Source organism: Hyla sarda, chromosome 12 (assembly GCF_029499605.1).
Source record: "Hyla sarda isolate aHylSar1 chromosome 12, aHylSar1.hap1, whole genome shotgun sequence".
NCBI lineage: Eukaryota > Metazoa > Chordata > Amphibia > Anura > Hylidae > Hyla > Hyla sarda.
The window spans coordinates 65,343,642-65,364,062 of record NC_079200.1 but is presented as its reverse complement, the minus strand read 5'-3'; positions in this window follow the sequence as shown (position 1 = coordinate 65,364,062).

The window sequence follows — 20,421 nt, the reverse complement described above, 5'->3', positions numbered from 1 at the left end:
GTGGGGCCACACTTCTCATTTCGCTGGTCATCCTGGGGTACAAAAATCTCTCCAACTAATCTCCCAAAGGTATTGGTGGCCTTCTCTTGAAAGGGATGTCTCAGACTTCGTCCAAGTCTGTATGATTTGCGCGCGAAATAAGTCGCCTCGAATGAAACCTGCAGGCCTCCTCTTACCTCTTCCTGTTCCAAAGATTCCCTGGTCTCATGTCGCTATGGACTTTGTTACTGATCTTCCCACCTCCCATGGCAATTCCGTTATTTGGACTGCTTCTCCAAGATGGCTCACTTTGTGCCCCTGCCCGGTCTTCCCTCTGCACCCGTGTTGGCCAAACAGTTCTTTCAGCACATCTTCCGCCTCCATGGTCTCCCTAAACATATTGTCTCCGATCATGGCGTGCAGTTTGTCTCCAAGTTCTGGAGAGCCCTTTGTGGTATGCTCGGGATCAAGCTGGACTTTTCCTCTTCTTACCACCCACAGTCTAACGGTCAAGTGGAACGGGTGAACCAAATCTTGGGGAACTATCTCTGTCACTTTGTGTCCTCTCTCGCCATGACAATTGGGCGGATCTACTTCCTTGGGCGGAGTTCTCCTACAACTACAAACAATCTTCTGCTTCCAACAAGTCTCCTTTCTTTGTAGTTTTTGGCCATCATCCTCTTCCTCCTCTACCACGAGATCCCACCCCTTCTTCCGTGCCTGCCGTTAACACTCTGGTACAGGATTTTTCCTCCATCTGGCGTGAGACCTATGCTGCCTTCCTCAAGTCTTCTTCCCGTATGAAACGTCAAGCAGACAAGAAACGCAGAGCTCCTCCGGATTCCCGCCCTGGCAACAAAGTATGGCTGTCCTCTAAGTACATTCGTTTTAGGGTCCCGAGTTACAAATTGGGTCCTCGTTACTTGGGTCCCTATAAGATCAAGAGTTGCATCAATCAAGTCTCTTACCAACTTCATCTTCCTCCCTCCCTCCGAATCCATAACTCCTTCCATGTCTCCCTTCTTAAACCTGCCGTCTTTAACCGCTTTTCTCCCAAACTTTTTTCTCCCACCCCGGTAGCCGGTACCTCTGATATTTTCTCGGTCAAGGAGATCTTGGTGACCAAGATTTCTCAGGGAAAGAGATTTTTTTTGGTTGATTGGGAGGGTTGCTGTCCTGAGGAGAGGTCTTGGGAGCCTGAGGAGAATATTTTGGATCGCAGCCTCATCCTTAGTTTTTTGGGCGCCAAGAAGAGGGGGAGATCTAAGGGGGGTACTGTCACAGCGAGCGCTCCAGTCGCCGCCTCTGGACCAGAGCGCCCGCTTCCTCTCCTCCTCTCCCCGGGATCCTGGCGTCTCCCGCTCGGACATACTGACCGGGAGCACTGGATCCCTTGTGTCAGGGACGCGGCTGCCGTGGCGGCTGGTCCCCGCTCACGCGCCGCGTCCCTGTCTAACTCACCCTGCACCCCGCTCCATACGCCGACTCTCTCTGCCTCTCGGCGCGCGCGGCCCCGCTCTCTAGGGCGCGCGCCTTCAGTAAATTTAAAGGGCCAGCGCACCATTGATTGGTGCGCTGGCTATTTGTTCCCTGCTCCTTCCCCATTAAAGTTACCTGCCCCTTCCTGCCCCTGACGGATCTTTGTGCCCTAGTGCCTTTGAGAAAGGGTTCCATATAGTGTGTATTGCCTTGCCTGTTGCCGAACCCGTTGCTACCGCCTACTCGCCTTTGAACCCTTGCCGCCTGCCCTGACCTCTGCTACGTCCGACTACGCTCCTGCCTGCTCCCTGTATACCACGCCATATCAGCTGCCAGAGAGGTCGAGTTGCTACTGGAGGATACGACCTGGTGGTTACTGCCGCAGCAAGTCCATCCCGCCTTGCGGCGGGCTCTGGTGAAAACCAGTAACCACTTAGAACCGGTCCTCTGGTACAACCCGCGCCATCGCCTCTCTGGTCAAGAGGATCCACTACCAGTCCTGCCGGTACATGACAATCCACCTTTTCCAGCCCATTGGAGCACCTGAAAGCTAAACTTATTTATGCAGGAAAAGACATCAACTGCCGAGCCGAGAAGTTCGTGAAGAATCGAATTTACTGTAAGTTCGCTCATCTCTAACTGGAAGGATTAAGACTTTTAAACAGAAGTAACAGTTGGAGACCTACAGGTTGGACAGGGCATGATGATATTTGTAGTTTTACAACAGTTGGAGTGCCACTGGTTTTAAGTTGAGAAACACTGGTCTAGACTTTAAAGGCAATACAGTAAATGAAAAAATAAAAAAATGTTGCTTTATGTGTATTTTGGGGAAGAATCTATGAGTACATAGAATACAATGCATTCAGAAAGTTTCAAGACCCTTTTTTCACATTTTGTAATGCTGCAGTCTTGTGCTACAATGAAAAAGATACATATTTTGCCACACACTAAATACCCCATAATGAGAATGTAAAAAAAAAAAAAAGTGTGCAAATGTACTAAAAATGAAAAATGTTAACTTTTCATGGATTGGATATGGAAAGGCACAGTCCTGTCTACATAAGGTCTCACAGCTGACCACGTGTATCAGTGCAAACATCAAGCCATGAGGTGAAAGGAACTACCTGTAGAGCTCAGAGACAGGATTGTGTGGAGACAACGATCTGGGGAGAAGTATGAAACTGAAAGTTCCCAAGAGCACAATGGGTGGCCTCCGTAATTCTTAAATACAAGAAAGGACTCTTAAGCTGGTTGTCTCACCAAACTAAGTAATCAGGGGAGAAAGACTTTAGTAGGGAACTGACCAAGAACCCAATGGTCACTTTGGTTGAGCTCCAGAGATCCTGTGTGCAGATAGGAGAAACTTCCAGAAGATCAACCATCACTGCAGCACACGCCGTAATCTGGGCTTTATAGCAGAGGAAACAGAAAGAAGATACATGAAAGTTATCTGGAGTTTGCAAAAAAAAAAAACAAACAAAAAAAAAAAAAACCTAAAAGACTCAGACTGTAAGGAACAAGATTCTCTGGTCTGGTGGCACCAAGACTGAACTATCTGGGCCAAATTCAAATTCTAAGCATCATGTCTGGAGGAAACCAAGCACTGCTCCTCACCTGCCTAATACATCCCTACAGTGAAGCATGGTGGTGGTGGTGGGTGGTGGTGGCAGCATCATACTATGGGGGTGTTTTTCAGCAGATGGGACAGGGAGACTGTTCTGGGTTGAGGGAAAGCTGAATGAAGCAAACTCCAGAGATATTCTTAATTAAAACCTGATCCAGACTGGGCCATAGATTCATCTTTGAACAAGACAATGACCCAATCCATGTGCAATTCAGAAAGAAACCCCCCATTAGTGCTCCCATACTTTCTTTTCTTGCCTTTTAGGTGGCCAGCATCCGATCACGTTTCAATATAACACCCAGAACAATAAGCAATGTTAGAATGTGAGGAATAATAGATACTATGGATAGAGTTCCCTTCTCCATTACTTTTGTTTTTGGTGTGGAAAAGAGTCATGCCTCAATCCTGGCAACACATCCGAGAGGCATTTGTCGAGCCCTGACATCAAACTCCTTAGATATCTTCTCTGTTTTTCTAATATAATTTCAATAATCATCCATCTACTTCCAGCACCATCGTCTCTTCCTTTTATTTTACATGCAAGCCCCCCTCCCTCCTCCTGCACTACCCGCAGTAATTGCAGGGTGAATTGTTTGAGGATTTATACCTGTCATGTTGTGTGAAACGCTCATACATAATTCCCAGACTCTCGCTTTCTTCCTCTTTCCTTCTAGACAAGTGCTAAAATGATCTATTCTACTGCATCACACAAGGCAGAATGCGTTAGTAAACCACTACAGTTTACTCAAAAAGAGTCTAACCCTGGGGCTTATATGTATTTCCTTTGGTAAATTATTTATCTTAACATGTAGGGGATGCATACTGACTTATGATTTTACAGGTTTACCAACATCCCGTCAATATCGTTGTGAAACTTCAGTGATGTCTATGCGTTCCACCACAATATCTTTCTTTCTCCTATCTTATACACAGCAAGGATTTTCCTATACTGACATTCTTAGTCACTGTCAGCAAAGGAACAATGTGGGAGACCAATTCATTATGCAAAGAGAGTCAATTTTTAAGCAATATTGCATGACTGTCAGGCACCTTCCTAGGAAAGCGCTCTCAATGCTATTACCACAAGCTTCTGATGAATGAATACATATATATAAATATACATACATTTATATATTGTATAAAGATTCTTCTGACAACTGCAATCATTTTCCTTAATGTAACTAAAAGGCAGAGAAGTGACAGATTTGCTGTAGTTTTCCAATGCTTCTGATGTCATAAAAACACTATAAAAGAAATAGTTGGGGAAATAGAATTTTACACTGTTGCACCATGGGCCATGCATTCCTGTGCACAATGTAAAAGCTGAACATAGGCCCAGTATAGGAACCTTTTAGGCTTGATGTACAAATGGAATTCAATCTGTTATATCCAGCACAATAGGCAATGGCTTGTGTGGAAAGCCCTATTGTATTGGGTGCCATATCTCAGACCAGATGACAGGATTCAGCACCTCTAGAGAAGTTCATAAAATACTAGAACTTGGCAGATTTTCATAGTAATTATCAAATTTGCAGCACCAAACCTATAAAGAGAAATAATACTGTTACGCCTAGCGCTCCGGGTCCCCGCTCCTCCCCGGAGCGCTCACGGCGTCTCTCTCCCCGCAGCGCCCCGGTCAGTCCCGCTGACCGGGAGCGCTGCACTGTCATGGCCGTCGGGGATGCGATTCGCACAGCGGGACGCGCCCGCTCGCGAGTCGCATCCCAGGTCACTTACCCGTCCCGGTCCCCTGCTGTCTTGTGCTGGCGCGCGCGGCTCCGCTCTCTAGGGCGCGCGCGCGCCAGCTCTCTGAGACTTAAAGGGCCAGTGCACCAATGATTGGTGCCTGGCCCAATTAGCTTAATTGGCTCCCACCTGCTCCCAGACTATATCTGATCACTGCCCCTGCACTCCCCTGCCGGATCTTGTTGCCTTAGTGCCTAGAGAACGCGTTTACTGTGTTTGTCCATACTGTGTACTTGACCTCCTGCTATTGCCATATTGACTACGATTCTTGCTGCCTGCCCCGACCTTCTGCTACGTCCGACCTTGCTCTTGTCTTCTCCCTTGTACCGCGCCTATCTTCAGCAGTCAGAGAGGTTGAGCCGTTGCTAGTGGATACGACCTGGTTGCTACCGCCGCTGCAAGACCATCCCGCTTTGCGGCGGGCTCTGGTGAAAACCAGTAGCAGCTTAGAACCGGTCCACTAGCACGGTCCACGCCTATCCCTCTCTGGCACAGAGGATCCACCTCCAGCCTGCCGAATCGTGACAGTAGATCCGGCCATGGATCCCGCTGAGGTTCCCCTGCCAGCTATCTCTGACCTCACCACGGTGGTCGCCCAGCAATCCCGACAGATCGCCCATCTAACTCACCAGCTGTCGGAAGTGTCCACCATGGTGCAGCAACTTCAGTCGCAACTTCTGCCTCTGCTACAGCAGCAACCATCTCCTCCGCCAGCTCCTGCACCTCCTCCGCAGCGAGTGGCCGCTCCTAGCCTCCGCTTGTCCCTGCCGGACAAATTTGATGGGAACTCTAGACTCTGCCGTGGATTTTTGTCTCAATGTTCCCTGCATATGGAGATGTTGTCGGACTTGTTTCCTACAGAACGGTCTAAGGTGGCGTTCGTAGTGAGCCTTCTGTCTGGAAAGGCCTTGTCTTGGGCCACACCGCTCTGGGACCGCAATGATCCTGCCACAGCCACAGTCCAGTCCTTCTTCGCTGAGGTCCGTAGTGTCTTCGAGGAGCCTGCCCGAGCTTCTTCTGCCGAGACTGCCCTGCTGAACCTGGCCCAGGGTAATTCTTCAGTGGGGGCGAGTACGCCATCCAATTTCGTACTCTTGCTTCCGAATTATCATGGAATAACGAGGCTCTCTGCGCGACCTTTAAAAAAGGCCTATCCAGTCGCATCAAGGATGTGCTGGCCGCACGAGAGATTCCTGCCAACCTGCAAGAACTTATCCATTTGGCCACCCGCATTGACATGCGTTTTTCTGAGAGACATCAAGAGCTCCGCCAGGAAAAAGACTTAGATCTCTGGGCACCTCTCCCACAGTCTCCGTTGCAATCTACGCCTGGGCCTCCCGCCGAGGAGGCCATGCAAGTGGATCGGTCTCGCCTGACCCAGGAAGAGAGGAATCGCCGTAGGGAAGAAAATCTTTGTCTGTACTGTGCCAGTACCAAACATTTCTTGGTGGATTGCCCTATTCGTCCTCCACGTCTGGGAAACGCACGCTCGCACCCAGCTCTCGTGGGTGTTGCGTCTCTTGATTCTAAGTCGGCTTCTCCACGTCTCACGGTGCCCGTGCGGATTTCTCCTTCAGCCAACTCCTCCCTCTCAGCCGTGGCCTGCTTGGACTCTGGTGCCTCTGGGAATTTTATTCTAGAGTCTTTGGTGAATAAATTCCGCATCCCGGTGACCCGTCTCGTCAAGCCGCTCTACATTTCCGCGGTCAACGGAGTCAGGTTGGATTGCACCATGCGTTACCGCACAGAACCCCTCCTAATGTGCATCGGACCTCATCACGAAAAAATTGAGTTTTTGGTCCTCTCCAATTGCACTTCCGAAATTCTCCTTGGACTACCGTGGCTTCAACGCCATTCCCCAACCCTTGATTGGTCCACAGGAGAGATCAAGAACTGGGACTCTGCCTGCCATAGGAAGTGCCTTTCCCCCCCTCCCAGTCCCGTCAGGCAAGCCTCAGTGCCTCCTCATGGCCCCCGTCCTCGTGTCACACTGCCCCGTGCCAGGCTTCGCCCTCTGCCCTCCCTCCCCATTCCCACTCCTGCTGTACTGCCTGCCGTTGAGGAAACCCTCCATTCTTTCCCGGTGTCCTCATCCCAGGGGAGGCAGTTACCGGACAAAGAAAAGGGGAGACCTAAGGGGGGGGGGGTACTGTTACGCCTAGCGCTCCGGGTCCCCGCTCCTCCCCGGAGCGCTCACGGCGTCTCTCTCCCCGCAGCGCCCCGGTCAGTCCCGCTGACCGGGAGCGCTGCACTGTCATGGCCGTCGGGGATGCGATTCGCACAGCGGGACGCGCCCGCTCGCGAGTCGCATCCCAGGTCACTTACCCGTCCCGGTCCCCTGCTGTCTTGTGCTGGCGCGTGCGGCTCCGCTCTCTAGGGCGCGCGCGCGCCAGTTCTCTGAGACTTAAAGGGCCAGTGCACCAATGATTGGTGCCTGGCCCAATTAGCTTAATTGGCTCCCACCTGCTCCCAGACTATATCTGATCACTGCCCCTGCACTCCCCTGCCGGATCTTGTTGCCTTAGTGCCTAGAGAAAGCGTTTACTGTGTTTGTCCATACTGTGTACTTGACCTCCTGCTATTGCCATATTGACTACGATTCTTGCTGCCTGCCCCGACCTTCTGCTACGTCCGACCTTGCTCTTGTCTTCTCCCTTGTACCGCGCCTATCTTCAGCAGTCAGAGAGGTTGAGCCGTTGCTAGTGGATACGACCTGGTTGCTACCGCCGCTGCAAGACCATCCCGCTTTGCGGCGGGCTCTGGTGAAAACCAGTAGCAGCTTAGAACCGGTCCACTAGCACGGTCCACGCCTATCCCTCTCTGGCACAGAGGATCCACCTCCAGCCTGCCGAATCGTGACAAATACTAGTAGATCCATCTTCCTAAATGCATGAGATTGGGCTTATAAGACTGAATAACACAGCTGATAAGCAGAGCCATATTTTGTAGTTTTATCTGGAACAGTATAGGGTGGTTAGACATTCCAAGTGCTATTGTGTGTCTCATATATACATTAACATCCTGCCAAAATGGGTAGCTGCTGTATGCATGCACACACAGGCTTGGTCCATACTGACTTCAATGGCCCAATGTCAAGACCGACTGGGGGAGATAGGGAGAGTGAGCCCTAAACTGACCCTAAAACATCTCTCCCTGCATACTTGCCCATCCATCCTAAACGATGGATCGACAACTGGGCGCCAGTCCCTTCCTGCACTAAAGTGCAGAGGAGTAAAAACACATATACAAGGTCGGTCAGCAGCCAGAAATGGAAAACTACTAGACAACAAGATATACAAGACAGGATACAAATACTAACAGGGCAGAATATAAACAGGCAAACTGATGCAGGAACATAGGACACTGTTCACAAACAGGTACAAGTACAAAGGACAAAGATCAGATAAACCAAACAGGATATATAAATATAGGACACTGTTAACAAATAGGTACAAGTACAAAGGACAAAGATCTATCTTGTTTCGGACTGCAACAAGTATTTACTCAAATGTAGAGTTTACAGCAAACATATGATATAATATTTTAGAGAAAAAGAGGAACTCAGAGACTCGAAAAATTGAGAATTAGTACAAGAGGTCTCTGTGCTCCATGGTGGACTCTGGGAGATTGCGTTCTAGTATCAAGACATTTGTCACGATGCCGGCTGGCAGGTAGTGGACCCTCTGTGCCAGAGAGGGATTGGCGTGGACCGTGCTAGTGGACCGGTTCTAAGCCACTACTGGTTTTCACCAGAGCCCGCCGCAAAGCGGGATGGTCTTGCTGCGGCGGTAGTGACCAGGTCGTATCCACTAGCAACGGCTCACCTCTCTGGCTGCTGAAGATAGGCGCGGTACAAGGGAGTAGGCAGAAGCAAGGTCGGACGTAGCAGAAGGTCGGGGCAGGCAGCAAGGATCGTAGTCAGGGGCAACGGCAGAAGGTCTGGAAACACTGGCAAGGGACACACAAGGAACGCTTTCACTGGCACTAAGGCAACAAGATCCGGCAAGGGAGTGCAAGGGAAGTGAGGTAATATAGGGAGTGCACAGGTGATAACTCTAATTGGAACCACTGCGCCAATCAGCGGCGCAGTGGCCCTTTAAATCGCAGAGACCCGGCGCGCGCGCGCCCTAGGGAGCGGGGCCGCGCGCGCCGGGACAGAACAGACGGGGAGCGAGTCAGGTAGGAGAGCCGGGGTGCGCATCGCGAGCGGGCGCTACCCGCATCGCGAATCGCATCCCGGCTAGCAGCAGGATCGCAGCGCCCCGGGTCAGAGGACGTGACCGGGGCGCTGCAGCGGAGGAGGTGAAGCGAGCGCTCCGGGGAGGAGCGGGAACCCGGAGCGCTCGGCGTAACAGTACCCCCCCCCCTTGGGTCTCCCCCTCTTCTTGGAGCCTGAGAACCTGAGGAGCAGACTTTTGTCAAGGATGTTGTCCTCAGGTTCCCAGGATCTCTCTTCAGGACCACAACCCTCCCAATCTACTAAAAAAAAATTTTTTCCTCTGACCTTTTTGGCAGCCAAAATCTCCTTGACCGAGAAGACGTCCGAGGAGCCGGAAACAGGAGTGGGAGGAACAGATTTGGGAGAAAAACGGTTGAGGATGAGTGGTTTGAGAAGAGAGACGTGAAAGGCATTAGGGATACGAAGAGAAGGAGGAAGAAGAAGTTTATAAGAGACAGGATTAATTTGACACAGAATTTTGAAAGGACCAAGATAGCGTGGTCCCAACTTGTAGCTAGGGACACGGAAGCGGACATATTTAGCGGAGAGCCATACCTTGTCTCCAGGGGAAAAAACGGGGGGAGCTCTTCTTTTCTTATCCGCGAACCTCTTCATGCGTGAAGAAGCCTGTAAGAGAGAATTTTGGGTCTCTCTCCATATAATGGAAAGGTCACGAGAAATTTCATCCACAGCGGGCAGACCAGAGGGCAAGGGGGTAGGGAGGGGGGGAAGAGGGTGACGGCCGTACACCACGAAAAATGGGGATTTGGAGGAAGATTCAGAGACCCTGAAGTTATACGAGAATTCGGCCCATGGAAGGAGATCTGCCCAGTCATCCTGGCGGGAGGAAACAAAATGTCGCAAATAATCACCCAGGATCTGGTTAATTCTTTCTACTTGTCCATTGGACTGGGGATGATATGCAGAGGAAAAATTTAATTTAATCTTGAGTTGTTTACAGAGAGCTCTCCAGAATTTAGACACGAATTGGACCCCTCTATCCGAGACAATCTGCGTAGGCAACCCGTGAAGACGAAAAATGTGTACAAAAAATTGTTTAGCCAACTGAGGCGCAGAAGGAAGACCAGGAAGAGGAATGAAATGTGCCATTTTGGAGAATCGATCAACGACCACCCAAATAACGGTGTTGCCACGGGAAGGGGGTAAATCAGTAATAAAATCCATACCAATCAGAGACCAAGGCTGTTCGGGGACAGGCAGAGGATGAAGAAAACCAGCGGGCTTCTGGCGAGGAGTCTTATCCCGGGCACAGATAGTGCAGGCTCGCACAAAGTCCCCAACATCCGTCTCCAGAGTTGGCCACCAATAGAAGCGGGAGATGAGTTGCACAGATTTCTTGATGCCCGCATGACCTGCGAGATGGGAGGAGTGACCCCATTTGAGGATTCCGAGGCGTTGGCGTGGAGAAACAAAGGTCTTTCCTGGAGGAGTCTGTCTGATGGAGGCAGGAGAAGTGGAGATCAGGCAGTCAGGTGGAATGATGTGTTGCGGAGGGAGATCAACTTCTGAGGCATCCGAGGAACGAGAGAGAGCATCGGCTCTAATGTTCTTATCGGCAGGACGAAAGTGAATCTCAAAATTAAATCGGGCAAAGAACAGAGACCACCGGGCCTGGCGAGGATTCAGCCGTTGGGCCGACTGGAGGTAGGAGAGGTTCTTGTGGTCGGTGTAGATAATAACAGGAAATCTTGATCCCTCCAGCAGATGCCTCCATTCCTCAAGTGCTAATTTAATGGCTAGAAGTTCTCGATCCCCGATGGAGTAGTTCCTCTCCGCTGGAGAGAAGGTCCTAGAGAAAAAACCACAAGTGACAGCATGCCCGGAAGGATTTTTTTGTAGAAGAACAGCTCCAGCTCCTACTGAGGAGGCATCAACCTCCAATAGGAAGGGTTTGGAAGGGTCAGGTCTGGAGAGCACGGGAGCCGAAGAAAAGGCAGACTTGAGTTGTTTAAAGGAGTCTTCTGCTTGAGGAGGCCAGGACTTGGGATCAGCATTTTTCTTGGTTAAAGCCACGATAGGAGCCACAATGGTAGAAAAATGTGGAATAAATTGCCTGTAATAATTGGCGAACCCCAAAAAGCGTTGGATAGCACGGAGTCCGGAGGGGCGTGGCCAATTTAAGACGGCAGAGAGTTTGTCTGGATCCATCTGTAGTCCCTGGCCAGAGACCAAATATCCTAGAAAAGGAAGAGATTGGCATTCAAACAGACATTTCTCAATTTTGGCATAGAGTTGGTTGTCACGAAGTCTCTGAAGAACCATACGGACATGCCGGCGGTGTTCCTCTAGATTGGCAGAAAAAATTAGGATATCGTCCAGATATACCACAACACAGGAGTATAATAGATCACGAAAAATTTCATTGACAAAGTCTTGGAAGACGGCAGGGGCATTGCACAGTCCAAAGGGCATGACCAGATACTCAAAGTGTCCATCTCTGGTGTTAAATGCCGTTTTCCACTCGTCCCCCTCTCTGATGCGGATGAGGTTATAGGCGCCTCTTAAGTCCAATTTAGTGAAGATGTGGGCACCTTGGAGGCGATCAAAGAGTTCAGAGATGAGGGGTAAGGGGTAGCGGTTCTTAACCGTGATTTTATTAAGACCGCGGTAGTCAATGCAGGGACGTAGGGAGCCATCTTTTTTGGAGACAAAGAAAAATCCGGCTCCGGCAGGAGAGGAGGATTTACGGATAAAGCCCCTTTTTAGATTCTCCTGGACGTATTCGGACATGGCAAGAGTCTCTGGGGCAGAGAGAGGATAAATTCTGCCCCGGGGTGGAGTAGTACCCGGGAGGAGGTCGATAGGGCAATCATAAGGCCTGTGAGGAGGTAGAGTCTCAGCTTGTTTTTTGCAGAAAACATCCGCGAAGTCCATATAGGCCTTGGGGAGACCGGTTACTGGAGGAACCACAGAGTTACGGCAAGGGTTACTGGGAACCGGTTTTAGACAGTTCTTGGAACAAGAGGACCCCCAACTCTTGATCTCCCCAGTGGACCAATCCAGGGTTGGGGAATGAAGTTGAAGCCAGGGAAGTCCAAGGAGAATCTCCGAGGTGCAATTGGGGAGGACCAAAAGTTCAATCCTCTCATGATGAGATCCGATGCTCATAAGAAGGGGCTCCGTGCGGAAACGTATGGTACAGTCCAATCTTTCATTATTTACACAATTGATGTAGAGGGGTCTGGCGAGACTGGTCACTGGGATGTTGAACCTGTTGACGAGAGAGGCCAAAATAAAATTTCCTGCAGAACCAGAGTCCAAGAAGGCCACTGTAGCGAAGGAGAAGGCAGAAGCAGACATCCGCACAGGCACAGTAAGACGTGGAGAAGCAGAGTAGACATCAAGGACTGTCTCACCTTTGTGCGGAGTCAGCGTACGTCTTTCCAGGCGGGGAGGACGGATAGGACAATCCCTCAGGAAGTGTTCGGTACTAGCACAGTACAGGCAGAGGTTCTCCATACGGCGTCGTGTCCTCTCTTGAGGTGTCAGGCGAGACCGGTCGACCTGCATAGCCTCCACGGCGGGAGGCACAGGAACAGATTGCAGGGGACCAGAGGAGAGAGGAGCCGAGGAGACGAAACGCCTCGTGCGAACAGAGTCCATATCTTGGCGGAGTTCCTGACGCCTTTCAGAAAAACGCATGTCAATGCGAGTGGCTAGGTGAATAAGTTCATGTAGATTAGCAGGAATTTCTCGTGCGGCCAGAACATCTTTAATGTTGCTGGATAGGCCTTTTTTGAAGGTCGCGCAGAGGGCCTCATTATTCCAGGACAATTCAGAAGCAAGTGTACGGAATTGTACGGCATACTCGCCAACGGAAGAATTACCCTGGACCAGGTTCAACAGGGCAGTCTCAGCAGAAGAGGCTCGGGCAGGTTCCTCAAAGACACTTCGGATTTCCGAGAAGAAGGAGTGTACTGAGGCAGTGACGGGGTCATTGCGGTCCCAGAGCGGTGTGGCCCATGACAGGGCTTTTCCGGACAGAAGACTGACTACGAAAGCCACCTTAGACCTTTCAGTGGGAAACAGGTCCGACATCATCTCCAGATGCAGGGAACATTGGGAAAGGAAGCCACGGCAAAACTTAGAGTCCCCATCAAACTTATCCGGCAAGGATAAGCGTATCCCAGGAGCGGCCACTCGCTGCGGAGGAGGTGCAGGAGCTGGCGGAGGAGATGACTGCTGAAGCTGTGGTAGCAACTGTTGTAGCATAACGGTCAGTTGAGACAGCTGTTGGCCTTGTTGCGCAATCTGTTGTGACTGCTGGGCGACCACCGTGGTGAGGTCAGCGACAACTGGCAGAGGAACTTCAGCGGGATCCATGGCCGGATCTACTGTCACGATGCCGGCTGGCAGGTAGTGGACCCTCTGTGCCAGAGAGGGATTGGCGTGGACCGTGCTAGTGGACCGGTTCTAAGCCACTACTGGTTTTCACCAGAGCCCGCCGCAAAGCGGGATGGTCTTGCTGCGGCGGTAGTGACCAGGTCGTATCCACTAGCAACGGCTCACCTCTCTGGCTGCTGAAGATAGGCGCGGTACAAGGGAGTAGGCAGAAGCAAGGTCGGACGTAGCAGAAGGTCGGGGCAGGCAGCAAGGATCGTAGTCAGGGGCAACGGCAGAAGGTCTGGAAACACTGGCAAGGGACACACAAGGAACGCTTTCACTGGCACTAAGGCAACAAGATCCGGCAAGGGAGTGCAAGGGAAGTGAGGTAATATAGGGAGTGCACAGGTGATAACTCTAATTGGAACCACTGCGCCAATCAGCGGCGCAGTGGCCCTTTAAATCGCAGAGACCCGGCGCGCGCGCGCCCTAGGGAGCGGGGCCGCGCGCGCCGGGACAGAACAGACGGGGAGCGAGTCAGGTAGGAGAGCCGGGGTGCGCATCGCGAGCGGGCGCTACCCGCATCGCGAATCGCATCCCGGCTAGCAGCAGGATCGCAGCGCCCCGGGTCAGAGGACGTGACCGGGGCGCTGCAGCGGAGGAGGTGAAGCGAGCGCTCCGGGGAGGAGCGGGAACCCGGAGCGCTCGGCGTAACAACATTCCTGTGTCTTCTGGTGGTTCTTGGGTATTGTGTTTATTCCTGTATAGCAATAGATCTCTTTTACCTTTGTGTAGGGGACTCTGGGGGGTATTGATTATTCCCTTTGTCTACCGAAGGTCTTCTGCGGGATTGAGCTTATTTCTGTTTTGTTCTTGGAGTCTATTCAGACTCATCCTGTTCTGGTCTAGTATTGCTTCTGCTCTGTATGTTATAATTCCAGTTTGTTCATGGAGTCTATTTTGACTCATCCGTTTCCTAGTCTTGTGTCCAGTGTGAACAGATACATAGCAGAAAGGATATACAAATCCTAAAAACCCACTAATCAAACACAGATTAAACTCAACTATGAGCATGCTATATAACCATGGCTAAAACCCAGAACATACAAAGTGCATGCTAAAGCAAAAATAGTAGATTTAAGGCAAAAGCAAAAAAAAAAATGTTTCACCAACAGCTTCAAAGCAGCTGTTAGGATTCGGCAGGCTGGATGTGGATCCTCTGTGTCAGCGAGGGATTGGCGTGGACCGTACCGGTGGACCGGGTCAAAGCGAGATGGTCTTGCTGCGGCTGTAGCAACCAGGTAGTATCCACCGGTAACGGCTCAACCTCGCTGACTGCTGAGAAGACGTGGGACAGAAGGACTAGACAGAGGCGAGGTCAGACGTAGCAGAAGGTCAGGGCAGGCGGCAAGGTTCGTAGTCAATGGTAACGGCAGAAGGTCTGGAAACACTGGTAAGGCAATCACAGGAAACGCTATCACTAGGCACAAGGGCAACAAGATCCGGCAATGCTGGGAAGGGGAAGTGAGGTTATAAAGGCGTGGAGCAGGTGGGAGCTAATTACACTGATTGAGCCAGGCACCAATAGTGGTGCACTGGCCCTTTAAATCTTAGAGAGCTGGCGCGCGTGTGCCCTAGGGATTGGAGCCGCGCGCGCCAGGACGTGACAGCCGGGGACCGGGACAGGTAAGTGGATTGGGATGCGATCCGCGAGCGGGCGCGTCCCACTATGCGAATCGCATACCCGTCGGCAGTGTCGTCAGTGGGTCTGACCGGGGCGCTGCAGAGAGGAGAACGCCGCGAGGGCTCCGGGGAGGAGCAGGGACCCGGAACGCTCGGCGTAACAGTACCCCCCCCCCCTTAGGACTCCCCCTCTTTTTGTCTGCTTGTCCCTTCATACGAGACGAGGCCATTGGGAGTGATTCTTGAGTTTCCTTCCGGATGACAGAGAAGTCCTGGGTAACTTCATCAATGGCAGGCAATCCAGAAGAAGTGGGAATGGAGAGGGGGGGCAGAGGGTGAAGCTTGCCACGGGGCAGAGTGTTACCAGGACGGGGGCTATGAGGAGGCAAAATCCCAGCTTCCTTTTTGCCGAAAATATCCTGGTAAGCCTTGGGGGGAGCCGGTATGGGTGGAACCTCAGGAGTTAGACAAGTGGGAGCAGATGTGAGGCATCGTTTGTGACAAGAAGGACCCCAATTCTTGATCTCCCCGGTGGTCCAGTCAAGGGTAGGAGAATGACGTTGGAGCCATGGCAGGCCGAGGAGGACTTCAGAGGTGCAGTTGAACAGAACAAAAAATTCAATTTTTTCGTGATGCAGTCCAATGCTCATAAGCAGGGGTTCTGTGCGGTAACGCACAGTGCAGTCCAATTTTACTCCGTTGACAGAAGAAATGTAGAGCGGCTTGACGAGACGGGTCACTGGGATGCTTAACCTATTAACAAAAGAGGCCAAAATAAAATTTCCCGCAGAACCAGAGTCCAAGAAGGCCACAGCTGAGAAGGAGGAGTTGGCAGAAGGAGAAATCCGCACGGGCAAAGTGAGACGTGGAGAAGCAGACTTCACACCAAGAGACGCCACTCCCACGTGAGCTGGGTGCGTGCGTTTCCCAGACGCGGAGGACGAATAGGGCAATCCACTAGGAAATGTTCGGTACTAGCGCAGTACAGACATAAATTTTTATCTCTGTGGCGAGTCCTCTCTTCATGGGTCAGGCGAGACCGATCCACTTGCATAGCCTCCTCGGCGGGAGGCACAGGGGTAGATTGCAAAGGATACTGGGAGAGAGGTGTCCAGAGATCAAGGTCCTTTTCCTGGCGGAGTTCCTGGTGTCTTTCAGAAAAACGCATGTCGATGCGGGTGGCCAAATGGATAAGTTCAGACAGGTTAGCAGGAATTTCTCGTGCGGCTAGTACATCTTTGATGTTGCTGGATAAGCCTTTCTTGAAGGTCGGGCAGAGAGCCTCATTGTTCCAGGCTAGCTCAGAGGCGAGGGTACGAAACTGGATGGCGTATTCGCCTACAGAAGAACTTCCTTGGACGAAGTATACTCGCACATCGTGGGAGCTCTCAGCCTAGCTCATGGACCAGGGGGAGCGGCTGCGATGTGTGCGAGTACACCGCGCATGCGAAGCGACTCGCACATCGTTTCAGTGAGTCTGCTCGCAGCGGCATATTGACGCTCCGAGCAGGCACATGTAAAGCCACCATGCAGGGGGCCTTCAGCGGTGGATCCGCAGTGTAAAATACACTGTGGGTCTGCTTGTGTGAACGTACCCATTTGATAGGTAATTTAACCCTAACCCTAAGGGGTTTTTGTTTAAAGTCCCATGCAAGTCTATGGAAAATGTGTGTTCCAGCATAACTTCCAAATGGCTGGAGATATTTTGATGAAACTTAGTACACATGTTACTTTTATGTCAAATAAAAATATAGGATAGTTAAATAACCCTAACCTACCCCTTACGTGAAGGATGATTTTTTTGTATTAAGTCCCATGCAAGTATATAGGACTTCCAGTACCTTACTCCACAAGCTCCACTCTGCATCTCCCGGTGTGTCAGTCTGGCCACATCCTTTCCTCATGCCACGCCCCATCTTGCAAAGCCAAACCCCTTTTATTTTCTACCTTTTTGTGCATTGGTCCGGCTAGCAAGCCATGCCCACTTCCACAAAACCACGCCTCCTTCTATTTTCGGCCTACAATCTCTTGATCTTAACTCAGCCCCACGCGAGGAGATTTGAGGACAGGATATGAGGGTGGGAGAGGAGAATGGGATATGAGGGTGGGATATGAGGATTGGCTATGAGGACGGGATACGACGATGGGATATGAGGACTGGATATGAGGATGGGATATGAGGATGGGATATGAGGACTGGATATGAGGATGGGATATGAGGATGGGATATGAGGATGGGATATGAGGACGGGATATGAAGTCGGGATATGAGGACGGGATATGAGGACGGGATATGAGGATAGAATATGAGGATGGGATATGAGGACTGGATATGAGGATGGGATATGAGGTTGGGATATAAGGATTGGAAATGAGGATGGGATATAAGGATGGGATATGAGGACAGGATATGAAGTCGGGATATGAGGACGGGATATGAGGACGGGATATGAGGACGGGATATGAGGATAGAATATGAGGATGGGATATGAGGACTGGATATGAGGATGGGATATGAGGTTGGGATATAAGGATTGGAAATGAGGATGGGATATGAGGACGGGATATGAGGATGGGTTATCAGGACAAGTACTTTCTCCTATGTTGCTTTTCCTCCCCCACAAGGATTAGGTAGGAAAAAACAGGCAACGCAGAGTACTCAGCTAGTCCTAGATAAATATAACTGTAAAGCAAAAATTACATATTTTGTCAATTCAAACTATTTAAATAAAATGTCCTCTCAATTGCAGCTGGATCCAACCATGAGGCACTTTCTATGGGCAAGCATGTAAAGCTGACAACCATACATTCTGTCAGTGGCCAGATTACCCCTCTCGTGAATATGAGGTCTCACAGCTGACAATACTAGAGCAAAAACCATGCCATTAGTTGGAAATAACTGCCTGTAGAGCTCAGAGTGTGGAAACACAGCTCTGGAAAACAAAATTAAATGTTCCTAAGAGCACAGTTACCAGGGGCGGTTCTGCCTATAGGTAAAAAAAGGCAGCCGCCTAGAGCACCCTCTTGATGGGGGCAAGAAAGTTAGTAGCCAGCCAATATCCGAAGCATCCGCTAATCCACAGCAACCGCTGCTCCCCTCCCCCGGTACCATAATAATCTACATTCTTCAGCCTGCTTGAGGAGTGCAGTGCCACCTTTGAGGCAAACAGGCAGGTCAAGTCCGTCCAGCATCCTGACACTGCACGTTCCTTTACACATCCACCCTGTGTCACCCCAGTAGTAAGGAGATTACATGAGAAGGAGGTTTGTTACAGTGTGTTACCCCAGTAGTAAGGAAATTACATGAGAAGGAGGTTTGTTGAAGTGTGTTACCCCAGTAGTATGGTGATTAGATGAGAAGGAGGTTTGTTACAGTGTGTCACCACAGTAATAAGGGGATTACATGAGGACGGGGTTTGTTACAGTGTGTCACCCTAGCAGTAAGGTGATTACATGATGAGGGGGTTTGTTGCAGTGTGACCAGAGTAGTAAGAAGATTACATGAAGAGGAGGTTTGTTGCAGTGTGTCACCCTAGTAGTAAGGTGGGGCATGTCAATGGGCGGGACCAGCCCTGAGAGTGACCTCCATAATCTATATATATAAAACTCAACGTGTGTGTGTATGTATGTATGTATGTATGTGTGTATGTTCCAGCATCACGTCCAAACGGCTAAAGATATTAACATGAAACTTGGCGCACATGTTACTTATATGTCAACAACAAACAAAGGATAGGTGATTTAACCCTTACTCACCCCCATTTGCCAGGGGCGGGGTTTATGTTTAAAGTCCCATACAAGTCAGTGGGAAATATATGTTACTGCATAACTTCCAATTGGCTGGAGATATTTCGATAATACTTGGTCACATGTTACTTATATATCCACTTAGAATATAGGATAGTTAATTTAACCCTTAACTACCCCCATTTGTGAGGGTCAGGGTTTTTGTTTAAAGTCCCATGCAAATCAATGGGAAATGTATGTTCCCACATAACTTCCGTACGGCTAGGTCAGGATAGGAGGTCGGGATAGGAGGTTGGGATATGAGGTCGGGATATGAGGACGGGATAGGAGGTCGGGATAGGAGGACCAGGATAGGAGGACGGGATAGGAGGTCGGGATAGGAGGTCGAGATACGAGGTTGAGATAGATGGACTGGATAGGAGGACGTGATAGGAGGTCGGGATAGGAGGTCAGGAAAGGAGGTTGGGATAGGAGGTCAAGATAGGAGGTCGAGATAGGAGGACGGGATAGGAGATCAGGATAGGAGGTCATGATAGGAGGTTGAGATAGGAGGTCGAGATAGGAGAACGTGATAGGAGGTCGGGATAAGAGGTCGAGATAGGAGGTCAGGATAGGAGGTCAGGATAGGAGGTCGGGATAGGAGGTCGAGATAGGAGGTCGGGATAGGAGGTCGGGATAGGAGGACGGGATAGGAGGACGGGATAGGAGGACGGGATAGGAGGACGGGATAGAAGGACGGGATAGGAGGTCGGGATATGAGGATGGGATATGAGGACTGCATATGAGGTAAAGATATGATGACGGGATAGGAGGTCGGGATATGAGGACAGGATATGGGGATTGGAAATTAGGTCGAGATATGATGACGGGATAGGAGGTCGGGATAGGAGGTCGGGATATGGGGTTGGGATATGATAACAATATATGAGGACGGGATATGAACTCAAAAGCTTTCTCCTTTGTTTATTTTCCTCCCCAACAAGGATTAGGATGGAAAAACCAGGCAACGCCGGGTACTCCGCTAGTTTTTTTATAGAAGAAATTTGTAACAACCAGGACCACAATATATTGTGTCTGTGACCGGATTCCCCCTCTCAAACAATAGTGCAGAACAATATGTTTGAGAAAATTGTGGGTAACTGTACATGAAAGTAAAAGAAGATTGGGGGCATGCATTGGGCAAACAGATCATGTGACTCTAGCTTTATGGCCACCCACAGTAGAGATATACTGCAAGAAGGAGCATAGTCCAGGATAACTGAATGATGAGAAAAAAGTGAACATATGTAAATAAATCCAAATAAATGGGTAAAATCTTAACTATCCAACTTAGAAATTCATGGGCATTAGGATTTGACCAAGGAGGTATGTGGGCAAACCCTTTTTAACATGCCTAAATGAAAAACTAGTCCTGAAACATGTTGGTTTCTTCTTTCCTGTGTATTTAAGAAAGCGATTGTGATTTTGCTACAACCCTTTGGACTGTTGCTAGAGACCAAAATTTTGTGTAAACCCCTTTAACCATAATAAATGTTGGACCCAACAAATGCTAAAAAGTGAATATTCAGTTTAATTCCCTTTACAGTACCTTTCATTTAAG